This window comes from Prionailurus bengalensis, chromosome B4, assembly GCF_016509475.1.
Source record: "Prionailurus bengalensis isolate Pbe53 chromosome B4, Fcat_Pben_1.1_paternal_pri, whole genome shotgun sequence".
NCBI classification, from domain to species: Eukaryota; Metazoa; Chordata; class Mammalia; order Carnivora; family Felidae; genus Prionailurus; species Prionailurus bengalensis.
The window spans coordinates 96,065,134-96,091,318 of record NC_057358.1 but is presented as its reverse complement, the minus strand read 5'-3'; positions in this window follow the sequence as shown (position 1 = coordinate 96,091,318).

Genomic DNA, 26,185 nt, shown 5'->3' with positions numbered 1-26,185 from the left:
GCATCTGAAGCAACAGTTCAGAGGCTTCGCAAAGGCAAACAAAACTGAGCTGTAATTGTAAGCACCGGCCACAAAGGGGCACAAGCAGCTCAATGAAATTTACCAGGTTGGCTAGAGCACACCCAAGACTAACTCAAAAGTGCCTCAACATGAAAAAGAAAGAAACCATTGGGAGATTTTCTTCTGAGTTATAGAAAACGAGAATATTCTAAGAGACATGTAGTCTAGGAGAAGGGAGGAAGGGACAGTTTCCAAGGTATTTATCCCTAAGGTGACAATATTAATTAAAAGTGTCTCAAAAAAAAAGTATCTTGAGATATATATTTTTGTCAGAGAAGGAATTTAAGGGGCGCCTTGGTGGCTCAATCAGTTGAGCATCCGACTCTTGTTTTAGGCTCAGGTCATGATCCCAGGATCGTGATATTCATTCTCTCTCCCCACCCCCACCCCCCACCCTGCCCCTCTCCCCCTTTTGTGTGCAGTCCCTCTCTCTAAAATAAAAATTAAAAAAAAAAAAAAGAACAAGAACAAGAAGGAATCTAAGCCAAACTTTGAGATTCTTACAACTTACCAATTTCCACTAAAAACATACACTCTCAATAGTTAAAAAGGTAGGACAAGAAGCCATTTTGTTTACTTGTGATGTGTATTTTATTTTATTTAATGTTTATTTATTTGAGAGAGAGAGAGCAAGGGAAGGGCAGAAGGAGAGGGGGACAGAGGATCTGAAGCAGACTTTATGCTGACAGTGGGAAGCCCAATGTGGAACTCAAACTCACAAACAGAGAGATCATGACCTGAGCCGAAGTTGGATGATTAACTGACTGAGCCACCCACGCTCCTTTGATGTTTATTTTATATTTACATTTATAAATTGTATTTTGAAATAACCAGAACATGAAGTTGTATCAGATGAAAGTGTTTGGCATGATTGGCAATAGAATTGTGTACCAGCAATTTCTAAATTACTGAAAAGGTTCAGTTCAGAATGTTAGCAGTCTTGTTGAGTCAGGCCAGTATGCTTACTTCTTAAAACTAAATATCAGTAGTTATATAGAGCTGGAATTCTAAAGAGACTTGTCCACTTCAACTAGGCCTGAATGACTATACTTTTCCATTTTCTTGAGTAATAAATCAGTATAGTGATGGAAAAGTCTCTTACCAGAGAAATTGTTTTGCCCTGGTGAAATAATTTGAGTGCTCTTATGAGAGATTTGTGATTTTGGAGAGCTTTCCAATGGCCATGGATGCTCTAATGGGAAGTTTGTAAGTATATATATACACTGAAGATTATAACATTCAGTCCCACTTGCTTGAGTGTTTTCTCCTATTGGCTACTCACTCCTGCTTGGTAAGTTCTCATTTAAAATCTTGCCATTCCTCTATGCCACTTTCTAAGTACTTCCTAGCATATATCATTAAATATTACAATTACCTATTTATTTATCAGTATTACAGCCATAAACCCTATGGTAGTAAAGATCTGTCTGCCTTGCTCACCATTCATTATACCCTGTGTCCAGAATAATGCCTGGAACATGGGAGATGTAAAATAAATGAGCAACCCTCCACAAATACCAGCTCTCTTATGCCTTCGTTTTCAATAAATCTTTTTTTTTCTTTTGTACAAACCTCCAATTCTTTGAGCCTCCATCTGCTGCTGACTCCCCAACCCTATTTGCGTATGTGTCCCTCCCTTGAATCATTTAGACTAAATTCCAAGTTGTGTGTAAACCCCATGAGGCTGAACCAAGAACAGCTGCTGAGGAAAGAACATTTACAGAGGAGCTATAATGCATAAAATTCACCCCCATCCCCAGTCCATCTATCAGCCCTCTCTTGGTCTCTCCATCCCCCCTACTTCTAACTCCCTCATACCCTTGCCTTCCCTCATCACCAGGCTTGACCTCCATACTGAGCAACTAAACTCTTCTTTTACCAACATGCTTTATTGTCTTATATCCTTATATTTCTACTGCATCATCACAGAACACCACCTTTCAAGTAAACTGGAAAAATTCTCTGAGCCACCTGGATTTGTGCATCAATACAAATTCATAGCCATTAACTTCATTCTCAGGGCTACCTATGAGTTCCTTTTCTTTTCTGGCTTCAGCTTCCTCCCATACCCTTTTATCACTATTAGGCTTTCCTCATTCTACTTCTGGTTCTAATTTGAGTTCTTCATAATATTTCCTTATTATTCTTTAGTGTCGGTACGTCTGTACTGATCTTCCTTTTATTCCTGATATTGCTTATTATGTATTCTTTTTTTTTCCTTGGTCAGGCTCACTAGAGATTTATCAATTTTATTTATGTTTCTTCTAAGAATTGGCTTTGATTTCATTGATTTTTCTCAATTATTTTTCAGTTCTCAATTTCATTGATTTCTACTCTTTATTATTTCCTGCCTTCTGCTTGCTTGGATTTAATTTGACCTTCTTTCTCCAGTTCCTTAAGGTGGGAGCTTAGATTACTGAATTGAGATTTTTATTCTTTTTTATTACAAGTATTTATAATGGCTGTATCCACAAATTTTAGCACAATGTATTTTCATTACACACACACACACACGCACATTTTACGTTTCCCTTGAAGCTTTCTCTTCTTTGAGCAAATGCGGTTGTTGTGGAAGGCAGAATAACATCCCTCTTCTCCTTCTCCCAGCCCCTAATTACTGGAACCTGTGAATATGTTAGGTTACACAACAAAGGGGCATTGCGGTTGCAGATGGCATTAATGTTGCTAATCATTTGACCTTTAAATAGTGAGATTATGTTGGATTATCCAGGCAGGCCCAGTGTAATCACAGGGATCCTTAAAAGTGGAAGCCAGAAGCAGAAAAGGAGATGTGACAACAAAAACAAGGTTAGAGTGATGATCCAGCATTGCTAGCTTTAAAGATATGGGAAGGGTATCATGAACTGAGTATGCAGATGGCACCTGGAAGCTGGAAAAGGCAAGTGGGGTCCCATGTTGTGTCTTACCTATAGAACTGTAAGATAATAAATTTGTTTTACTTTAAGCCATTAAAATTGTGGCAATGTGTTATAGCAGCAATATAAAACTAATAGTTACTTATAAATGTGTCATTTAATTTCCAAATATTTGATGATTTGCCATATCTTTCTGTTTTGGATTTATAATTTAATTGTCATCATTTGAGAACATCCTTCGTATGTTTGTTTAAATTTGTTTTAAATTGTCTTATGGTCAAGAATCTGGTCTTAGTGAACATTCTATTTATTTGAAAGGAATGTGCATTCTGTTGATGTTGGGACAAGTTTTTTTGTTTTTTTTTTTATAAATGTCAATTAGGTCAAGTGAATTGATAGAATTATTCAGATCTTCTCTATCTTTATATTGATTTTCTAATACTTCTATGACAAAGTCTCCAATCCCAATTGTGGATTTGTCTATTTCTCTTTTTAGCTCTATCAGTTTTTGTTTCATATATTTTTGAAGCTCTGTTATTAAGTGCATATACATTTACTACTGTTAGATCTTCTTGGAGAATTGACCCTCTATTATTATGTAATACCCCTCATTATTCCTGATGTCAGTCCTTGTTTTGAAGTCTACCCGTGTCTGATAGTAATATAGCTATTGCAGGAGCACCTGGCTGGCTTGAGTGGAGTGTGTGACTCTTGATCTGGGGTTGTGAGTTTAAGCCCCACATTGCATGTAGAGATTACTTAAAAATAAAATCTTAAAAAAAATATCTATATAGCTGTTGTAATTCTTTTTAAACGCTGTATTGATTATTGTTTGTATGGTATATCTTTTTCTGTCTTTCCAGTTTTAATTTATGTTTATGGGTTTCTTGTAAACAGTATACGGTTGAGTCTTGTTTTTGTTTTGTTTTGTTTAAATCTAGTCTGACAACCTCTGGTTTTTAATTGGTATTCCTGGTCTTAATTAAACCTACAACAGGTACTCTCAGTAAATGACTCTGCTGAGATCACTAAAACTAGGTCAACAGGTATATTCTTCCTCAACTTCCAACTCTCCTACCTAATAATAAAAGCTACAATTATTCAGTATTTTCTATGTACCATACTTCTATTTACATGTATTTACTAATTTAATTCCATTAACAATGCTATGAGGTGGGTACTATTAGTTTCTTTCCCAGTTTACAGAGAAGGAAAACCAAGATACAGAAAGGTTAAGTAACTTGACTAAGATCAGATTAAGAAACATTAGAGCCAAATTCCAAATGTAAACAGTATAGCTTTACATTGTAATCTCACACTATATGGCCTCTCCATCTTTGAAGGAGTCTTCCACTTCAAATTCATTTTTAAATTTAAAATTTTTTTTTTTTAATTAAAAAAAAATTTTTTTTTTCAACGTTTATTTATTTTTGGGACAGAGAGAGACAGAGCATGAACAGGGGAGGGGCAGAGAGAGAGGGAGACACAGAATCGGAAACAGGCTCCAGGCTCTGAGCCATCAGCCCAGAGCCCGACGCGGGGCTCGAACTCCCGGACCGCGAGATCGTGACCTGGCTGAAGTCGGACGCTTAACCGACTGCGCCACCCAGGCGCCCCCAAATTCATTTTTAAATAAGATATCTTCATACATTATCTCCACTTTTTCAGTACTCAAACCACTCTATCTGTTTCCATAGCACTCCTCAGGTATAATTAAAAATGATCTCAATATTGCAAAATCCAGTAGACATGTCTTAGTTACCTGTTTGGCTCTCTCTACTGTATTTGACTTTATTAACCACTCCTATCTAAACTGGATTAGGAATCTCTTTTCACAATGCTCCCATAATGCCCTACATATATTCTTATTTTTGCAATTATATAATATATCGAAATTAAATGTTCAGGAGCTTGTCTACTTACTATCTCATAAGGCCCCTGACGTCAGAGACTGTTTCTTATTTTTGTATGCCCAGTACACACAAAATGCATACAATGTGCCTGACACATTGTAGGCTTTTAAAAATACTTAGTTAAATCAATGAATTAATGAAAACCATTTACTGATGAGTATATTATTTTTTGTCATTTCTATGCAAGCAAACAAAAAAACCTATCAAAGGCACAGATTTTGTGAGCTACATTATTTATTAAGATCGACTAGAAAGGAGATGAAGCTTGGCTGAAACGCAACCATTCTTCTCTTCCCCAGTGGAATCCCTTAGGATACTGGGGCGGGGGGGGGGGGGAGAAAAATTAACAAGATTTGTCTTCTTTATGTCCCTATAATGCCCCCCTTGTGTGGTTTTCATTAAAAAAACAACTTTCATTAAAAAAACAACTTTCATTAAAAAAAACAGCTTAAAAAAGCCAACCCAGGGCACCTGGGTGGCTCAGTCCGTTGAGCTTCTGACTCTCGATTTCCTCAAGTCATGATCCCAGGGTCGTGGTATCAAGCCCTGCATCGGGCTGTGCAAGGGCTCTGTGCTGACAGCCTGGGGCCTGCTTGAGATTCTCTTTCTCTCTCCCTTTGCTCCTCTCCACCACTCACACTCTCTTTTTCTCTAAAAAAAAATTTTTTTTTTAAATTTCCAGGAAACTGTGGATGTGACAGCATTAATAACATCTTACTGCTTCTACCCATTATATACCTAAGGTATTCAATAAAATACTAGTAGAATTAATAAGAGATTAGTAAAGTGGCTATGTATCAAAGCAATGTACTAAATTCATTAGGTTTTTCAGTTTTCTGGCAAAAAACACCTAGAAATAATGAGAAAAATATTCCATGTTTTATTCATAATAGTGGAAAAATATAAAATGCTTAGGAAAATATTGATTAAATATATGAAATCTATAAAATTTTATTGGTAGGCATAATAAAAAAAAAGTTAGACCTGAAGATATGGAAGACACACTACATTCTTGGATGCGAATTTAGCATTAAAATAACATTTTCCCCAAACGTAATATAAATATCTTTAAGTAAGCTCTATACCCAACATGGACCCCGAGACTCCATGACCCCGAGATCAAGAGTTGTATGCTCTACCAACTGAGTCAGCCAGGAGTCCCAGTAATGTATTAATTAGTTGTTACCCCGATTGTGTTTATTATAGAATTGGATAAAATATGCCTAACATATGGGAAGTTAAATGCTATATTTTAAACTTATTCTGGCTTCTTAAATTTTTTTTAATGTTTTTATTTATTTTTGAGACAGAGAGACACAGAGTATGAGCAGGGGAGGGGCAGAGAGAGAGAGAGGGAGACACAGAACTGAAGCAGGCTCCAGGCTCTGAGCTGTCAGCACAGAGCCTGATGCAGGGCTCGAACTCACGGAGTGTGAGATCATGACCTAAGCTGAAGTCGGACACTCAACTGACTGAGCCACCCAGGCACCCCATAAACTTATTCTGGCTTCTTAAAATAAATTAGGAATCCTTCTAATTTAAACAAGAACTTTCTTTAAAAGGAACAGAATTACCTATTCTTTAGAAGTTGGGAATTCATCTGGTACTGGAGCCTTTTTCAAGTACTGAATTTTTTTTTAAATCATCTTTACTATCTCTTTTATAAAGATTGTAATTTGTATACAGAGTGCACATATTTGGTAATTTATATTTTGCCAGAAAATTGTCCATTTCATCAAAGGCTTTCAGATTTGTTGTTATAGAATTGCTAGTCGTATTCTCATAATCCTTTTAATCTCTGCTGAATATGTTGTATGTCTTCTTTCTCATGTCCAATTGTGTCTATTTTTTGCTCTCTCTCACTTAATCAGACTCATGAGCTTATTTGTTTTTTTTCCTTAATATTTTTCTAGATGAGGCGTGTGAATGATCTATTCTCTGAATTACTGCACATTTTCTTTCTTTCTTTTTTTTTTTAAAGTCTATTTATTCTGAGAGAGAGAGAGAGAGCAAGGAAGGAGCAGAGAGAGAGGGAGATAGAATCCCAAGCAGGCTCCATGCTGTCAGTGCAGAGCCCCACTCTGGGGCTCGATCTCATAAACCATGAGATCATGACCTGAGCCAAAATGAAAAGTAAGACACTTAACGAACTGAGCCACCCAGGCAGGCACCCCTGAATTACTGCACATTTTCCGAGATTGTTCTTTGGGGTGCCTGGGTGGCTCGGTTAAGCATCTGACTTCGGCTCAGGTCATGAACTAGCGTTGGTGAGTTCAAACCCTGCCTCCAGCTGTCTGCTACCAGAACAGAGCTTGTTTGAGATCCTTTGTTTCCTTCTCTCTCTGCCCCTCCCTTGCTCCCTCTCAAAAATAAATAAGCATTTAAAAAAAAGAAAAGGACTGTTCCTTCATTTGATGGGGCTAATTACATCATAGCTAAGTTAAAAATCTTGCCTTTTCCCATTGTAAAGATGCTATTCTACTGCCTTGAAGCTTCTGGAGTTAACAGTAAGTTCAGTGCAAATCTGGTTCTTTTTTTCCTTTTCAGCAATTTGTTCTTTCTAAATGGTAGCAAATAATATTTTCTCTTTATTCATAGAGTTCAGGAATTTTTATCAGGTTGTGTATGTATATTTTCTTATCAATTCAGTCTACCCTGAATTCTGGGAGCCTTTTTAATTTACAAAATCAGATCTTTCAGCTCTCTTGAATGCTTCTTTTTGTCTGTCTAGAGTGCCTGTTGTTTCTATGTTAGGTCTTTTGCCTTTCTGCTCTTAGTTGCCTGTTTGCCCTCTTGATTTCCATGTCTGCTTTTCCTTTGCACTTTGAGAGCATTCTTACACTTTACTTTCTAGGCCACTACAGTGACCAACCAATCTTTTTCAGTTTATCTACCAACATATTTAGTTGGAGATTTCTGTTTTATATGTGTCTAGTACTTTTTCTTTACTGCACTTGAATTTCATTAAGTAGTTTTAAAAAACAATGTAAGTTGTTCTCTTTGGAGAGATTATTTTCTGTTTGACTCTTTTCCTGGTCTTACCTATATAGGGTGATTTTCTTCTCTTTTCTTTCTTTCTTTCTTTTTCTTTTTTTTTTTTTTTTTTTCAACGTTTATTTATTTTTGGGACAGAGAGAGACAGAGCATGAACGGGGGAAGGGCAGAGAGAGAGGGAGACACAGAATCGGAAACAGGCTCCAGGCTCTGAGCCATCAGCCCAGAGCCCGACGCGGGGCTCGAACTCACAGACCGCGAGATCGTGACCTGGCTGAAGTCGGCCGCTTAACCGACTGCGCCACCCAGGCGCCCCTCTTTCTTTCTTTCTTTCTTTCTTTCTTTCTTTCTTTCTTTCTTTCTTTCTTTCTTTCTTAATAAGCTCTATGCACAGTGTGGGGCTTGAACTCACAACCCAGAGATCAAGAGTCATATGCTCTACCAACTGAGCCAGCTAGGTACCCCTGGGGTGCTTTTGTTTTTCTTTCTTTTTTTCTTATTAAGGATCAGGTCTTGAAGGACTTGAAGTCTAATAAGTGGTTTTTTTTGGAGGACTTGAAGTCCAATAAGTAGTTATTAGACTTGTACTGATAATGTAGAAAGCAGGCAGGTTATCACTTCTCTTCTGATTCCAAAAGAGACCTTATAACAAAGTAGATAAGAATGAAGACTTTGGAGCCAGATTGCCTCAGTTCAAATACAGCTCTGCTGTTTACTAATGATGTGGCCTTGGGCAAGTTACTCAAACTCTGAATTTCCTTGTTTATCCAGTGGGGAAAATAATCACAGCATTCTTGTGAGAATTATAAGGGTCTACTTTTGTGAAATACTGAGAACACTTCCTGACAAGCATATTGGCTGTTTTTAAAAATTCCTTCTGAAAATGGATGAATATGTGGTGGAACAAAAACTGTTAAAACTTTGAGCTTTCTAGCTTTCCCTCCCAATTGTTCTCCATTTGGACTCCACATTTGAATCACCAAGAAGCTTGAGAAATTTTCTTGCTGTACCCCAGACTAATTAGATGAAATTTCTCAAAAGGGGAAACAAGGCAGTGGGAGTTTTTAAAACTTCCCAGGGGATTCCACTCTGTAGCCAACAATGAGAACCATTGCCTTAAACCCTACACCAAAGGCAATCCAGTGTTTGCTTCTTGAGCTACTCTTGTATTAGTCATTGTAGATATGATTTCTTCAGACAGGTTCTTTTGCTCTGCAGAGTACAGATCTTAAAGAGAAAAAGGTCTACAGAGTGAGGCTAAACGTCAGCTTCAAGGAACTTTGGAAGAACCTAGTTATTTTCCATTACTCTAAGAGAGAACCCAAAGTCTGACAAGGCAAGGCTCTCTGGGGATCCAGTCCCTGTCTGCGCCTCTAGCCTCCTTACATCATTTCCCCTCTGCTCACGAGGCTCCAGCCTAGCCAGCCACCTTTGCATTTTTTTTTTTTTTTAATGTGTCAAGCTCTCCCTGTCTCAGGACTTTTCTTATACCTGGAATTGGCTATTCTTATACCAGGAATGCTCTCTACTCCCTACACTTTACCAGACCATTGCTTACTGTCACTTAGAAAAATATTTCGTGACCTTCCAATAAAATCAGTCCTTCTAGGGCCCACTATTCACCAACACTGAAGTTTCCTTCACAGAACCTACCACAATGTGTAATTATTTACTTGTGTGATTATTGGTGTAATGCCTGACTCCTAACTGGACTAAAAGCTTTATGTTTATTTGGTTCTACTTCTTTATCTCAATACCTTATGGCTAATACTGTGCAATATACCCAAGAGCTCATAAATAAATATTTAATAAATCAATAAATGAAAAGTGTTAGTTCTTGGGGCGCCTGGGTGGCTCAGTTGGTTGAGCAACTGACTTCAGCTCAGGTCATGATCTCACGGTTCATGAATTCGAGCCCTACATCGGGCTCTGTGCAGACAGCTCAGGGCCTGGAGACTGCTTTGAAATCTGTGTCTCCCTCTCCCTCTGCCCCTCCCACACTCACACCCTGTCTCTCTCTCTCTCTCTCAAAAATAAATAAATATTTAATAATGATAAAACAAAGTGTTAGTTCTTAATTTTGATCCATGATTAAAAGATTAAATTTTAGGGGTGCCTGGCTGGCTCAGTTGGAAGAATATGCAACTCTTGATCTTGGGGTCATGAGTTGGAGCCCCACTTGAATGTAGAGATTACTGGGGGAAAAAAAAAAGCTTGAAATTTAGTCCTGAAAGGGGTTTTTGATCATCTGTTTCAAATAGTTTGTGATTTGAATGAAGAAACTGAAGTATGTAAATGACTTGTCCAAGTATGTAAATGATTTGCCTAAAATCATTCAGCTAATTAGTGAGGGAATTAGGACTCATTCTCATTTCTTCCGTATCTAACTCTGATGAACTTGCTGGTACTAAGTGATTTGCTGCTGCAGATATAAAACAAGAAGCTCAAGAAAGTAATTTATATATATGGAATGAATGAAGATTTAATACACTCATCATTCAGAAAAATAATTTTTACTGAATGATAATATAAAGTAAGTGTTCGAAGATGTTGAAAACTGAACGGAGTGTTAGTTTTCAAATGAAAGAAGTGAATAAATAAAGACTTAGTTAAATCATTGTGAAAGGTTGTTTGCAATCCTTAGTCCAGATTAGATTACTATTTGGAATGCGTCCAGATTCTCAGAAAAGTGTGCCATCAACCAATAAAAAAGCAACCACTCATTAAACTCCTATACCTTGGCTAAGTGATTTGCATACACAAACCCCAAATAGCTACAACTTTGCAAAGTAGATATTGTTATTCACAGATGAGAAAATGAGACTCATTATCACATAGTTCACAAATGGTTAACACTGACACCACATTGGTCCCACCTGACACGTAAAGAGCTTGGAAGTCATCACTTCCAACCTCCCAACAAGAAAAAAGCTGAACAAATTGAAAATCAACAACTTTTCTCAGATCTAGCAGAGAACTGAAGTCACAGGGCAAACTGCTGCCCTAAAAACTGAGAGACAGACAAATGGATACAGAGAATCACAGTTTACAGGGAGCAGAAGCCCAGGAGCAAAAACCAGCAGCTAGAGCCAGTATCAGTGAGAAAACTTTAAACTACAACTAAAAAGATTGTTGGAAACTCATTGCTGACTCACTTGAGAGTTTAAAACACCTAAGAGGCCCAGGATTAGGAAGGCCCTTACACTTTCCTAAATTTTACCATGAAGAGCTATACCAAATTTTCGCTGTAAGGAGCAGAGAAAAATCCCTTGAGGGGGAGGAGGATAGTAATCATTTTTAGAGTGCTAAAGAGCTCTCAGTTCTCCTTCACAAAGTGGTCCTTCAAGGAAAACTGTTTTACTGAAGCCTAACTGGGGTTTTCCCAAAGCCTAACCCACCTGGGGGAAGGGAAATACCCAACTCCAGCCTCCTCTAGCCTTTGACAAGGGGGAAAGGAAATAACCAACTCAAGCTCACCAGAAGACGGAGACTGAATTATAGGATTATATAACACTTCTCCCACACTTTGCCACCTCATCAAGAGGCCTTCTGAATAATAATAACGAGATTAAGGCTAAAAGAACTGCAAGACTCAGACTCTATTCTTAAATTCCTATTCTAGGAATACCCAAAGACAATAGGGGAGACAAAAACAAGGACCCTAGGGGAAATTTTAGTCTCTGACACCACAGCAAGCATTAAACATAGCCCAACTCCTAGCAGGTAAACATAAAAACTCACACCAAAGGCCCATACCTGGTATATCATGTGAGCTTTCAACAAAAAATTACAAGGCATGCTAACAGGTAAAAACCAACCTTAAGAGACAGCAAGCATCAGAACCAGATTCAGACATGGCAAAGATTTTGGAATTATGAGACAAGGAATTTATTTTTTATTTTTTAAAGTTCATTTATTTTTGAGAGATAGAGAGAGAGTGAATGGAGGAGGAGTAGAGACGGAGAATCCCAAGCAGGCCCTGCACTGTTAGTGGGGATTCTGACTCAGGGTTTGTACTCAGGAACTGTGAGCTCATGACCTCAGCCAAAATCAAGAGTCAGACACTTAACTGACTGACCCAGCCAGGCTCCACAAGACAAGGAATTTAAAATCAACTGATTAATATACTAAGTGCTTTAAAGAAAAAAGTGGACAATGTGGAAAATGTTGATGAGTTATATAAGCAGAGGGATGGAAATCCTAATAAAGAGTCAAAAGGAAAGGCTAGAAATAAAAAACACATAACAGAAATGAAGAACGCTTTTGATGGGCTCATCAATAGACTGGAACCTGGGTGAGGGAAGACTTAGTAAGCTTGAAGATACGTGAGGCAAAAACTGATAGAATTGCAAGGAGAAATAGATATGTCCACTATTAGAGTTTGAGACTTCAGTAACTATCAGTAATTGACAGATGCAACAAGCAAAAAATCAGGAAGGATAGAGTAGAATTGAAGAGTGCTATCAGTCAACTGGATGTAATTGACATTTATAGAATACTTCATCCATCAACAGCAAAATACACATTCTTCTTAAGTTCACATGAAACATGCACCAAGATAGACCACGTTCTGAGCCATAAAACACACCTTAACAAATTTAAAAGAATAGACATCATACAAAGTTTGCCCTTAGACCACAAGGTAATTAGAAATCAATAACAAAGATAGCTCGAAAATCCCAACATATTTGGAGATCAAACAATACACTTCTAAATAATACATGAGTCAATGAATAAGTCTCAAAAGGAATTAAAAAATATTTTAAGGAGTGCCTGGTTGGCTCAGTCAGTAGAGCATGCAAGTCTTGATCTCAGGGTCATCAGTTCAAGCCCCACGTTAGGTATAGAACTTACTTCATAATAATAAAAATAATTTTAAAAATGTTTTATAATAAGTAAAAATTGAAATACAACCTGTCCAAAGTTGTGGGTTGCAGTGAAAGTAGTGTTTAGAGGGACATTTATAACATTGAAATGCATTTTTCTTTTTAAGTAGGCTTTACATCCAGTGGGGGGCCCAATGTGGGGCTTGAACTCAAGACCCTGAAACCAAGACCTGAGCTGAAATCAAGAGTTGGACATTTAACTGACTGAGCCACCCAGGAATCCCTGCAATGCATTTTAGGGGGAAAAAAAGGTCAATTGTCTGAGCTTTCAATTTAGGAAAGCTAGAAAAAGAAGAGCAAATTAAATCCAGAGCAAATTAAATCCAAAGCAAATTAAACCAGAAGAAAGGAAATACTAAAAATTAGAACAGAAATTAATGAATTTGAAAACAAAAACAACAGAGAAAATTAACAAAAAGTTGGTCCTTTGAAAGATCAACAAAACTGAAAAACCCCTAGTCAAGCTAACCAAGAAGAAAGGATAGAAATTAAAAAGAGGAGATACAAATTATCAATATCACAGAGGAAAGAGGTATCGTCACTACCAATCTCATGCACACTAAAAGGATAATAAAGGAATATTATAAACAACTATTCCCACAAAGTTGATAACTTAGATAAAGTCAACCAATTCCTTGAAAGACTCAATAAACTAAAACTCATGCGAAAAGAAATATCTGTCTAGGCCTATGTATTAAAGAAACTGAATTGGTAATTAATAACTTTCCAAGACAGAAAGCACCAAACCCAGATGGCTTCACTGGTGAATTTATCAACCAATTAAGGAACAAATTTAAGGAACCAGTTCTCTACAATGATGTAAAAAGTAGAAGCAAAGGGAACACTTCCTAACTTACTCTATAAGGCCAACATTACTTAATACCAAATCAGAGACATTATCAAGAAAGGAAAACTATGGACTGACGTCTTTCATGAGCATAGTTTCTGTGGGTCAGGAATTCAGGAGCATCTTAGCTGGGTGGTTCTGGCTTAGAAACCCTCGTGAAGCGGCAGTCAAGAATTTGGCCAAGTAGAAGACTTGACAGGAGGATTTATATCACATGGTGCTGGTTGTTGACAGAAAGCCTCAGTTTCTCCCCATGTGGGCCTCTCCACTGGTTGCTTAACTGTTTTCCTGACATGGAGGCTGGCTTTCCCCAGAATGAATGATCCAAAAGAAAGCAAGGTAGAAGCTGTAATGTCTTTCATGACCTCACTTCAGAAGTCATATACATCATTTCCTCAATATCCTATTGGTTGCACAGACTAGCTCTATTCAGTATGGAAGGAGACTAAACCAAGAGCCATCTTAGAGGTTGTTTATGACAACATACAATGGAATCCTTTTAGCAATGAGAAGAAATCACTAACACATACAACCATTTAGATGAAGCTCAGATATTATAATGAAAAAAAATGCCAGACACTAAAGAGTATGTACTGTACTCTATTTATATGATGTTCTAGAATAGACACAACTAATCTATAGTTATTACCTCTGGGAAGGGGAGTGATTGACAGGAAATAACCAAGGGAATTTCTAGGGTGATAGAAATGCTCTGTATCTTGATAGGGTGTGCCTCACATGGGCATATCATTTGTCAGAGTTGTACAATTAAAAATACTTGTGTATTTCAATGTAGAAACATTTACCTCAAAAAATAGAACCATAAAAAAATCAAGTGAGAAATGGGAATGAGTATACATGAATATAGTATACATGGAACAAGAATGGCAGAATATTAATTATCGAAGCTGAGTGATAGATATATCAGGGCTCATTATATTATTCTGTCTACTTTGTGTTTCATCGTTGCAAAATAAGTTTAAAAACTAAAGCCAAACTGTTTTGTGTAAAAGTTTGTATTTTCTTTTGTTCTAAAATGCTAATTAAAGGGGCGCCTGGGTAGCTCAGTTGGTTAGACATCTGACTTTGGCTCAGGTCATGATCTCATGGCTTGTGAGTTTGAGCCCCGTGCCAGGCTCTGTGCTGACAGCTCAGAGCCTGGAGCCTGCTTCAGATTCTGTGTCTCCCTCTCTCTCTGCTCCTGCCCTGCTCGTGCGCGCGCTCTCTCTCTCTCAAAAATGAATAAACATTAAAAAATATATTTAAAAAATAAAAATAAATAAAATGCTAATTATAAGAGCATTTGTATCTTGTGAAGGCTGCATTTTGAATTGCATACTAACAAAGTCAGAGCACCTTAGTAACCCTGATTACGATTAGGTCACAAAAATCTGGTGGTGGAAGATGGGTAGTGAGGAAATCTTCCAGGAGCACATTTTTACCTGCTTTGTTAATTATGTAAAAATTGGTGAAACTCATTAAGCTCTTAGGGAAAGTAGGCCAGCAAACCTGACATAAAGATAGCTAAGACCATGCTTCCTTTTCTCTTTTTTTAATTTTTAAAAAATGTTTATTTATTTTTGAGACAGAGAGACAGAGCATGAACGGGGGAGGGTCAGAAAGAGAGGGAGACACAGAATCTGAAGCAGGTTCCAGGCTGAGCTGTCAGTACAGAGGCTGACACGGGGCTCGAACTCACGGACCATGAGGTCATGACCTGAGCTGAAGTCAGATGCTTAACCGACTGAACTACCCAGGTGCCCCAAGACCATGCTTCGTTTTAAGCCAATTTTTTCCCTTCTTCCACCCAAGGGAGGCTGAGCAGGGACAATGGTGATCTCAACATTTAGAGAGCACCTACTACTTGTAATATTTCCTGTTTCTTTCCTCAAAGGCTTTAAGCGTATTTGGCTGTGGGTATGGGGATATGAATTAAATGGAAGAGTAAAGGAATTTGTCAAGTGGACACAGAGATCATTTTATCATACTCCTATCACTTGAGGATCTAATTTTTAACATGAAAGTACATATGTCTGCTTATAGATGCCAGTGAACTTCTGCCAGAACCCTCAAGTATGGAATAATGTATAGATATGGGAAAGCATAGGATATATTCTAGGACTAGGAATAGTCTAGATGGCCTAGATACATGAAGGCCATGTTTGTAGGGGGATAACTATTGATAAGGCCAAAGAGCCTAGGCATCCTTATGCCTAATAGTAGACACCCATTCTTCTCACTAGGAGAAAAACAGTACCAAAAGCTTAGGAATGAGGTTTTGGTTAAAATAGCAAAGTGTGAAAAAGAATATCTTTCTTGGGGCACCTAGGTGGCTCAGTTGGTTAAGCATCTGACTCTTAATTTTGGCTCAGGTCATGATCTCACAGTTTGTGAGTTAGAGCCCCGAGCTGGGCTCCGCACTGCTTGGGATTCTCTCTCTCCCTCTCTCTGCACCCCTCCTCTGCACATGTACGTGTGCATGCTCTCTCTCTCAAAATAAATAAATAAACTTAAAAAAATAGTATCTTTCTTATCTCTGGCGAAGTGAATTATATGGCACAGTTCATTTATATAATATTAGGAGTTATCTTTTTCATAGAATAATAGCAATAATAATAAATATAAAAAAGCAGAACTACCTTGCAGTTGCATGGCACTATAAACATGTCACATAGTAATGATAACACTGACTGCTTAATATATACTAGAGACTGTGCTAAATATGTTAGATGACTTAACTTACTTGATTCTCACAGCAACTTCATGCACTAGGTGCTGTTGATAGCCTCATTTTATGGATGAGGAACTTGAGATACAGAGGTCATGCAGCTACTGAGCAGAAGAACTAGGATTTGAATCCAGGGGACTGTTCTAGCTCCAGAGACTGTTGCTGCATTATTGCTGCATGTTCTATTAGTTTTCTGTGGCTGCTGAAACAAATTATCATAAACTTAATGGTTTAAAACAATACAAATTTATTGCCTCAGTGCTCTGTAGGGCAGAAGTCCTAAAATTAAGGTGTCAGCAGGGTTGCGTTCCTTTCTGGAGGCTCTAGGAAAGAACATGTTTCCTTGCCTTTTCCAGCTTCTACAGGCTTCCCACATTCCTTGACTTATAGCCTCCTTCCTCAATCTTCAAAACCAGGATCTCTCTGACTCTTCTTCTGTTGTCACATCTCTCTTTGACCACAGCCAGGAAAGGGTCTCTACTTTTAAGGGTTCATGTGATTCAATTGGACCCATTTGGACAATCCAGGATAATCTCTCCATCTCAAGGTTCTTAATCTTGAACACATCTGCAAGTCCTTTGTCATGTAAATAGGTTCTGAGGATTGGAACATGGACATCTTCTAGGGACTATTATTCTGCCTCCCCCACGTTTTCTCCAAAGGCTTTTCACATATATCACTCATGTGATATCAACAATATGGCGGAATAGAAAATATTCACATAAGGTCATGTGGGTAGCTCAGTTGGCTAGGTGTCTGACTTGATTTTGGCTCAGGTCATGGTCCCAGGGTCATGAAATTGAGCCCCACATCGGGCTCTGTGCTGAGTGTGGAGACTGCTTGAGATTCTCTCTCTGTCCCTCTACCACTCTCCCTGGCTTGTGCTCTCTCTCTAGTGAAATAAGTAAATCAATAAATAATGTTTCTCTAAAACAAATAAATAAGTAGATAGATAAATAAATGCATATCAATCTCATTTTTTCATATAGAGAGACGAATATTGTTTTTTGTCCCAAGATCGTACAGCCAGTATTAGGGTCCTTTATGAATGGGTCGCACTCTACCTCTTTGGCTTCATTGCCTTCCACCTAATCTCTAGTCTCAGTGAACTTTTTTTCCCCCCTCAAAAAGTCATACCCCTTCAAAACTCAGTCTTTAAATGTGTTGTTATACTCTCTGGAGGGAGCATCTTGATTTGCCAAGCTGCCAAGATGACATGCAGCCGTCCATGGAAAACTTAACAACTTACTGCACATTTCCTGGGCTCCTCAGCCAGATCAGCGTTATAAAGTGAGGCCAGAGAGGAGAAAGCTTCAGCAAGTAATGAAGAGTTTCTTTTCATTTTTTTTTTAAGTTTCTTTCTTTATTTTGAGAGAGAGAGAGCTTGTGAATGTATGTGACCAGGGGAGGGGCAGAGAGAGGGGGAGTGAGAGAATCCCAAGCAGGCTCCGAGCTGTCAGTGCAGAGCCCAATGTGGGGCTTGAACTCATGAAACTGTGAGATCATGACCTGAGCTGAAATCAAGAGTCAGACACTTAAACCAACTGAGCCACCCAGGCACCCCCAAAGAGTTTCTTTAAAGTGAGTGGTAGCTGGACTGTGAATCCCACTTGGGAAGAAGACTTAAAGTGTACCTTTGGTGAGTGTTTCCTTTAGTTGGCACAGAGAGGACTAGTGCCTGGGTCATGCCTAAGAAAGTTAAAGCTGTGGGCGCCTGGGTGGCTCAGTTGGTAAAGCCCCACATTGGGCTCCGTCAGTGCGGGGACTGCTTGGGATTCTCCCTGTCTCTCTGTGTCCCTCCCCTCCCTCACTCCTCAATATAAATGAATAAACATTTTTTTTAAAGGAAAGTTAAAGCCGACTATATCATCCTGGGGGCTGACTCTTGCCAGGGATTCCAAAAGGCAAGCAAATGCTTGACTGTCTTTGATGCTAAAGCCAGAGAGAGCCTGCTGCCCTGAAACTGGCCAGCAATTCCAGGCATGGTAAAAGCAAGACAGTTTTCCCAAGCAGCTTATGTAGGTCATCTGGTAAAACCCTATCATGAGGTTGTCTTGAATCCAGTCCAGTAGGGGTGCCTGACAAGTGGGAATATCTCAGCAGAAAGAGCATGATGGCCAGGAGCTGAGGAAGTAAGAGTGGGAGAGTGTTAGAATAATGGCCCCCAGGGCATCACACCTCTCTATCTATCATCTTTCTCCTCTACAGTGTAACTAATCCTTCCATGGAGCTGTGGGGTACATTTCCCCACCCCTTGAATTGTACTGGCCTTTGGACTTTTTTGACTAATGACTAACAGAAATGACATCATGAGACTTTTGAGGCCAGGCTTTAAGAGAACTTGCAGCTGCTACTTGTGCTTTCTTGGAACACTTGTGTCATCAGTGTAAAGAAACGCATACTGGAGGATGACAGACAGGTCATGTACAGAAGCCCAGCCAAGAGGCAAGTGCCATCCAGTGCCAGACATACAAATGAGGCCTTCCTGACTAGTACCTCAGCCTGTCAACTCTCTGCAAACCTGAGTGAGCCCAGCTGACATGTGGAACAGAATTTTCTGGCTGATCCTAACCCAAATTGCCAGCCACAAAACTAAATGCAAATAAATGGTTTTTGCTTTAACCCACTAGGTTTGGGATGGTTTGCATTAATAGATAACTGCTGCACGCAGCCACTTGAACCAGAGATGCATCTGCTGCTTCAAGAACTGTCAAAAAGGGGCTCAGCAGGCAACCTCCAGATAGCCGACAAAAGCATCCCACAAGCTAGCACCAGCCTTAATCTTCTATCTACCAAAACCATCCAATAACACCAGCTTAAGCCATCTGCCATGCCTAGACAACTAAACTATCTTTACACACATCTCTTCTTCCTGCCTCTATCTCCCTGTCTACTTCCACACCAGTGCCTTAATCCGTTCAGACTCCTGTGAGAAAATAGCACTAGTCCCATTCATGAGCCTCCCCTCTCATGACCTAATCACTTCCCAAAGACTTCACCTCCTAATGCCATCACACTGGAGGTTAAGATTTCGATATGTGAATTTGGGGGACATACAAATATGCAGCCCATAACGAACAGTATCAGCAAACCTTCAATTTTATCATTAGTCTCAGTTCAGCATTTAAAATAGCCATACCTGGCTTAAAAAACAAAAGCAAAAAAAAAAAAAATCTAATTTGACTTAGTCGTCTCAGCCTGGACCTGCTTCAAGCTAGAAGCCTGCTGTGGGAAAGGGGGACACAGTTCTCTATTCTCTCACAGCTCACCTACCTACTTCCCCACTAGTTTCTAAGAATAAGAGAAATGTCAAGGGTTTTCCAGAGTTTTTATAGAAGGTTATGGGAAGTTTTAAGGGGCACCAGAAGGCAAAAATAAAATCACTTAAAAAAAAATCATAGCAGACACATTGTATTTGATATTTGTTCATGGTGGTTAGTTACACACATTTGTCTCCCCCACTCTTATCAGATGGGCACCCTTCTTGTCTTACTCTTCTTTGATTCACCAACTTCAAACACAGTTCCTAAAGCATAAAGGTACCAAATGAATGTTTGTTTGACTGGAAGCTAAAACCCAGGTTTCCCTACCTTGGGATTAAACCCTCTATCACTGTTCAGGTGAGACAGGACATGAAATAGTGAGAAATATAAAACAGAATGGTATGCCTGGGACCAGACCCCTCAACAATCATGGTTTCCTCTACACCAAGATACACTCACAAAAGGATTTAGGTATTTTCTTTCCTTGTTTTTAAAGCAATAATCATCAAATAGAACATTCTATTTACTGTGATATTATTTCATGTTTTTATTGAAATAATAAATGCATATAAATGTTTAGCTTGACACATTTCCACAAATGGATCACACTCATATAGACAGAACCCAGATCAAGAAACATGTTTTAGCACCTCAGAAGCTCCTCTCTTGAAACTTCCATTCATTCTCTATCCTCCAGGTAACCACTATCCCTGACCTCCTATAGCACAAATGAGTTTTATCCATTTTTGTTATTTATATAAATGAAATCCAAGTATGTATTTTTTTTAAATTTTTTTTTCAACGTTTTTATTTATTTTTGGGACAGAGAGAGACAGAGCATGAACGGGGGAGGGGCAGAGAGAGAGGGAGACACAGAATCGGAAACAGGCTCCAGGCTCCAAGCCATCTGCCCAGAGCCTGACGCGGGGCTCGAACTCACGAACCGCGAGATCCTGACCTGGCTGAAGTCGGACGCTTAACCAACTGCGCCACCCAGGCGCCCCCAAGTATGTATTTTTTAAACTTACTTTAGAGAGAACGAGCAAGTTGGGGTGAGGGGCAGAAGAGAGAGAGAGAGAGAGAGAGAGAGAGAGAGAGAGAGAGAGCAGGCTCCATGCTCAGTACAGAGCCTAACGGGGTTGATCCCATGACCCTGGGATCAGGACCTGAGCTGAAATCAAGAGTCAGACACTCAACCAACTGAGCCAGCCAGGTGCCCCGAATCACAGTATACATTTTTTTTTGTAAGTCTAATTTCTTTTGCTCAACTCATCTATACTCAATGCAGGTGTAGCAGGTGTAGGCTGTTCATTTTCATTGTTTTTTTTTTCTTAATGTTTATTTTTTGAGAGAGAGAGAGAGAGAGAGAGAGCGCACACAAGCAGGGGAGCGGCAGAGAGAGAGGGAGACACAGAATCCAAAGTAGGCTCTAGGTTCTGAGCTGCCCACACAGAGCCCGACATGGGGCTTGAACTCACAAACCATGATGTCATGACCTGAGCTGAAGTCAGACGCTCGACTGACTGAGCCACCCAGGAGCCCCTTTTCATTCTCATTGTTATACAGCATTTCCATCCTGTGACCATTCCACAGTATATTAATCTGAGGTATGGCTGATGGGCATTTGGTAGTTTCCAGTTTGACCATTATGAAGAGAACTGGTATGAACATTTCTCTTGAGTATATGGCTAGGCATGGAATTAATGAGTCAAACTATGTATGTTCAACTTTAGTAGATGCTGCTGAATACTTACTTTCACAACATGGTTACACCAAATTTATATTCCCTCCAGCCCTAGAAGAGTTGCAGCTATACTACATCTCCTTTAACATTTATTTTCTGTCATTTTTCATTTCAGCCATTTTGAGAGGCCGAGTGCCAGTGTCGGGTGTTCATTCTCATTGTTATAAACCATTTGCATCCTGTGACCATTCCACACTATAGTTTTTTTCCCTCCTCCCACCATCCAGTGTCGTTTTAATTTGCATTTTTCTGATGACCTAAAGAGGCACATTTGCATATGTCTACTGTCCATGTGGATACTCTCTTTTATGGAGATGCTGTTCAGGTCTTTTGCCTATACTTTATTTCTATACTTCATATTTCCATTTTCTATTTCCATTTTTCTTTTTAAAACTGATTGGCAGGTAATTGTTTTACATTCTAAATATGAACCTTTTGTTGGATACACATGGGCTGCTTTTCACTCTTAATAGTGTCTTGATGAACAGAAACAGTTAATTTTAATATAGTCCAACTTTCTTTGTGGTTAGCACTTTTGTGTCCTATTTGAGAAATCATGATCCATGCTCCAGGGTTACAAAGTTCTTCTGTTTTTCTCAACACCTTTATTTAATCTTTCTCAGTTAGATCTGTAATACGTCTGGAAGTGATTTTCTTTTCTTTTTTAATTTTTTTTTAACGTTTATTCATTTTTGAGACAGAGAGAGACAGAGCATGAATGGGGGAGGGTCAGAGAGAGAGGGAGACACAGAATCTGAAACAGGCTCCAGGCTCTGAGCTGTCAGCACAGAGCCCGACACGGGGCTCAAACTCACGGACTGCGAGATCATGACCTGAGCCGAAGTCGGACGCCCAACCGACTGAGCCACCCAGGTGCCCCTGGAAGTGATTTTCTATATGATATGAAGAAGGGGTCAAGATACTTTGTTTTCTTCATATGGATATTAAATAACCCAGCACCATTTACTGAAAAACCATCATGTCCCCTCTGTACTGTATTGTGATAAATCAGGTGGCCATTTGCCTATTCCATCTCCCCCTTTAACAAAAAATACTTTATTAATTACAAAAACAAGAATACTCATTGTAGAGGATTTAAAAAACATAGTTAAAATAAAGACAGTGTTAAAACTCTAATAATCCCACTTCCCAGGCATCATTAACAGTAAGGATGTATATACATCTTGACATTTTTTTGATGGCTATATAGCTATGGATATTTTTAAACCAAAATGAAACCATACTGCCAATTCTGGCTTTTAGACTACTTTTTACTTAATAGCCAATACAAATAACCCAAAACCCCCCAGTAAGGAATTAGATATGGTGCTCTCTAAGCTGGGATATTTCCTGGCCATCAGAAACGTATTCACATAATTTTTAATAGCAAGTCAGTGTTTACATTTTAGTGTTAAGTGATGATACCAGGCTGTGAAATTGTATAGTGTGATCACAATTATGTAAAAAAACCCAAAAAACAAACAATCACACTCAGATTAAAGATGCGAAGAGCGCATATACTAAAATATTGTGCTTGCCTCTGGGCAAGATATGAAATAAATCTTTTTTCCTTTCTACACCTTTTTCCTATTTTCTAAATTTTATATAATGGATATATTATTTTAAAATCAAGAAAAAGGTTATTTCATTTATTTTTTTTAAGTTTTATTTTGAGAGTGCATGCACACATGCATGGGAGGAGCAGAGAGAATGAGAATGAATCCCAAACAGGTTTCGTACTGTCAGCATGGAGCTCCACGCAAGGCTTGATCTCACCTGAGATCATGACCTGAGCTGAAATCAAGAGTCAGATACTCAACTGGCTGAGCCACCGAGGCACCCCTATGCATGCTAGTTCTTAGCAATGAGAAGACTAGTAGTTTGAAGAAGGTTAAATATTAATATAATGACTCAATAAATGTTTATTGTGTGATAACTGTTGTAGTTAAGTGTAGAATGTGTATGGGCATACCTAACTCAGCCTAGGAAGACTGTTAGAGGAAGTGCCACTAAGCCAGTTTTTGAAGGATCTATAAGGGAAAAGAGAGGGAAGAAATTCCAAGTAGAAAAGACAGTGTTAGAAAACACTACACTCACTCGTATGAGATGGTATACATATTTTTTAACTTCAAATCGGATCAATGGGCTAAGATTCCTTACGGTTCTTTGTTCTAGAATTCAACAACGTGTTGACAATTTTGTCAAAGGTGTTTGCCATGTATAATTCCAAATGCAAGCAGCTAAGATCAGAAGAATGTAAAAAACTGGGAAAAAAAATCACACTCAAAATATACACACAGGTACAGAGATATGTGATACTTGTATTAACGTTTGCAACAATCTAAAAGTGAAGGTGTTAAAGTACTGCTTTGAGTATCCACTGTTATTTTTCATTATGTTATACTAAACTCCCACTTTAGTCTTTCAATTGAGTACTAATAAGGTAGTTTATAAAGAAAAGGAAAACCATTTAAAACAATGGTGGGGAGGGGTAGATGGAGAAGAGAGGTAATTTCTAGAGATTACTTTGAGGATCTTCTTGATTGGTAGAATAAATGCATTTGATTGTAGATGTTTTAGAAATAACACATTGATATTTTGGTATACATCTTTTTTACCCTTTTTTTCTCCTTAATAGATTTTTCTTGGATGAAAGCATCCAACTTGAAGCAGCGAAGTCATAGTATTAATTATAACAAGATCTCATTGATTAAAAATATGTTAAAATAAACCCAACACAATTATTGTGTATAAAAGATCTCAAATTTCTAGTGCTAGTTATTTTGGGAAAGGTAGGAGAGGGCTAGGTCTGTTGAGAGGGTTGTGGAGGCAAAAGGATATTTTACTTTTATCTCTAATATACTAATATTTTAAAAAATAAATTCAGTGTATTTCATAATTAAATATTAACAACAAAAAAGAAAAACTATCTGGGACACATGGCTGGCTCAGTTAGTGGAGCATGTGACTCTTGGTCTTGGGGTCATGAGTTCAAGCCCTACATTGGAGGTAGAGATTACTTAAAAAACTAAAAAATAAATTTAAAAAAGAAAGAAAAAAAATCCAAACATTAAAAAAAGGGTTGCCACATGTATAAAATAAATTTTGAAGGTGGTGACGAATGCGAGTTAACATGTCTAGCCCTGGCAGAGAAAACAATTTTAGGAGCCTTACCCTGATTATCATTTCCTGACTCATTAGTTTCAAAACCATTAATAGTGCGTCGCATGACTGATAAATGCTGGAATCATCACAGTCCTCAGAAATTCAGGTAGCCAAACTGGTTTTTTTTTATTTTTTATTTTCCTCCAGAACAATGTTCCTGATTATCAGCTTTCAGTGACTCAAAGGAAATACTGATTAAAGTCAAACAACTTAATTTAACAAACATATACCGAACATCTATATACTTTTTAAAATATTCAGGACCAGGTGCACTGGGGTGGCTCAGTCGGTTAAGCGTCAGACTTCAGCTCAGAGCCTGGAGCCTGCTTCAGATTCTGTGTCTCCCTCTCTCTCTGACCCTCCCCTGCTCACACTGTCTCTCTCAAAAATAAACAAACATTAAAAAAAATTTTTTAATAAAATATTCAGGACCATTTGGAATTATAGCAACAGATACTCTATTAGGAGATTAAATAATTTAGCTGCATAACTGTGTTTTCATCTTTAAAATATGTACAATTCACCTGAGATCTGGGGGCTAAGACAGTTTTTTTCTCACTATGATGGCATCAGGAACAGCAGATGAAACATCAAGGACATCAGATGACTGCACTCCAGTATATCTGCCATGCATAACAGGTAGCAGCCGTTACTACTACAGGCATGAGGCAGAGTTTATGATATCTCACCTTGCATGATTTTTCTCTCCACTAGGTCTTTAACTGGGATGGGTCTGGCATTTCTGAAGCTAGCATCCTACAAATACAGCAGTTAGAAACAAGAAAGAAATTTGTACACCTTGGTTGAGACACTCATAACCCAAGTAATGAGAAAAGCTAAGAATGGAATGACCTGTTGTATCAATTCATTGTTCTCCTGGTAGCTCCATTTGATGAGTCTTCATATGCCACTCCTTGAAATCTTTAGGTTTCCTTCAAAAGCTTCAAAAGCCTTGAGCCACATAACCTTCCTCTCCTCTACTGTATAACAGTATGATAAAAATGGTATGTATACCTTTAGGCTGCCCAAGGTAGGCAGTACGTATTGTTTTGTTATACTCTTACACGGAGTTCTTTCTATGAAACTGTTTTTATTTTTTTCTATCAAAAAGGTTTTGTTTTTAATGTTTACTTCTGAGAGAGGGAGAGAGAGCGCAAGTTGGGGAGGGGCAAAGAGAGAGATGGAGACAGAGGATCTGAAGCCGGCTCTGCAATGACAGCAGAGAGTCCGATGCGGGGCTCGAACTCACGAATCACAAGATCATGACCTGAGCCGAAGCCGGACACTCAACCCGCTGAGCAACCCAGGTGCCCCAGAAAGTGTTTTTAAAATAAACTGTTCACTCAGTAAAGAGGAATAATAGGTTGAACTAGTTAAATATCCAATTATGAAGGATGTTACAATAAAACACATCTAAGATTAAAGAAAACAAAAAGAGCCACAATTCCTTATCTATAATTCTCATATCCAAAAAAAGCTCTGAAAACAGAAACTTCCTTCCTAAATTTGGTGACAAAACTGACCTGATCTGAGGCTCTCTTTATAGTGTTCAGTTATCACACTTGGTGGTACTATTCATACATTCACCATAGAAACATTAGTGTATTTGAGAATAGGTACCACCTGAGACTCTTTTTTTTGGGGGGGGGGGGAATTTAAGTTAAATATATGTACTTCATTAGTTTTCTAAAATCTGAAGATTTTGATTC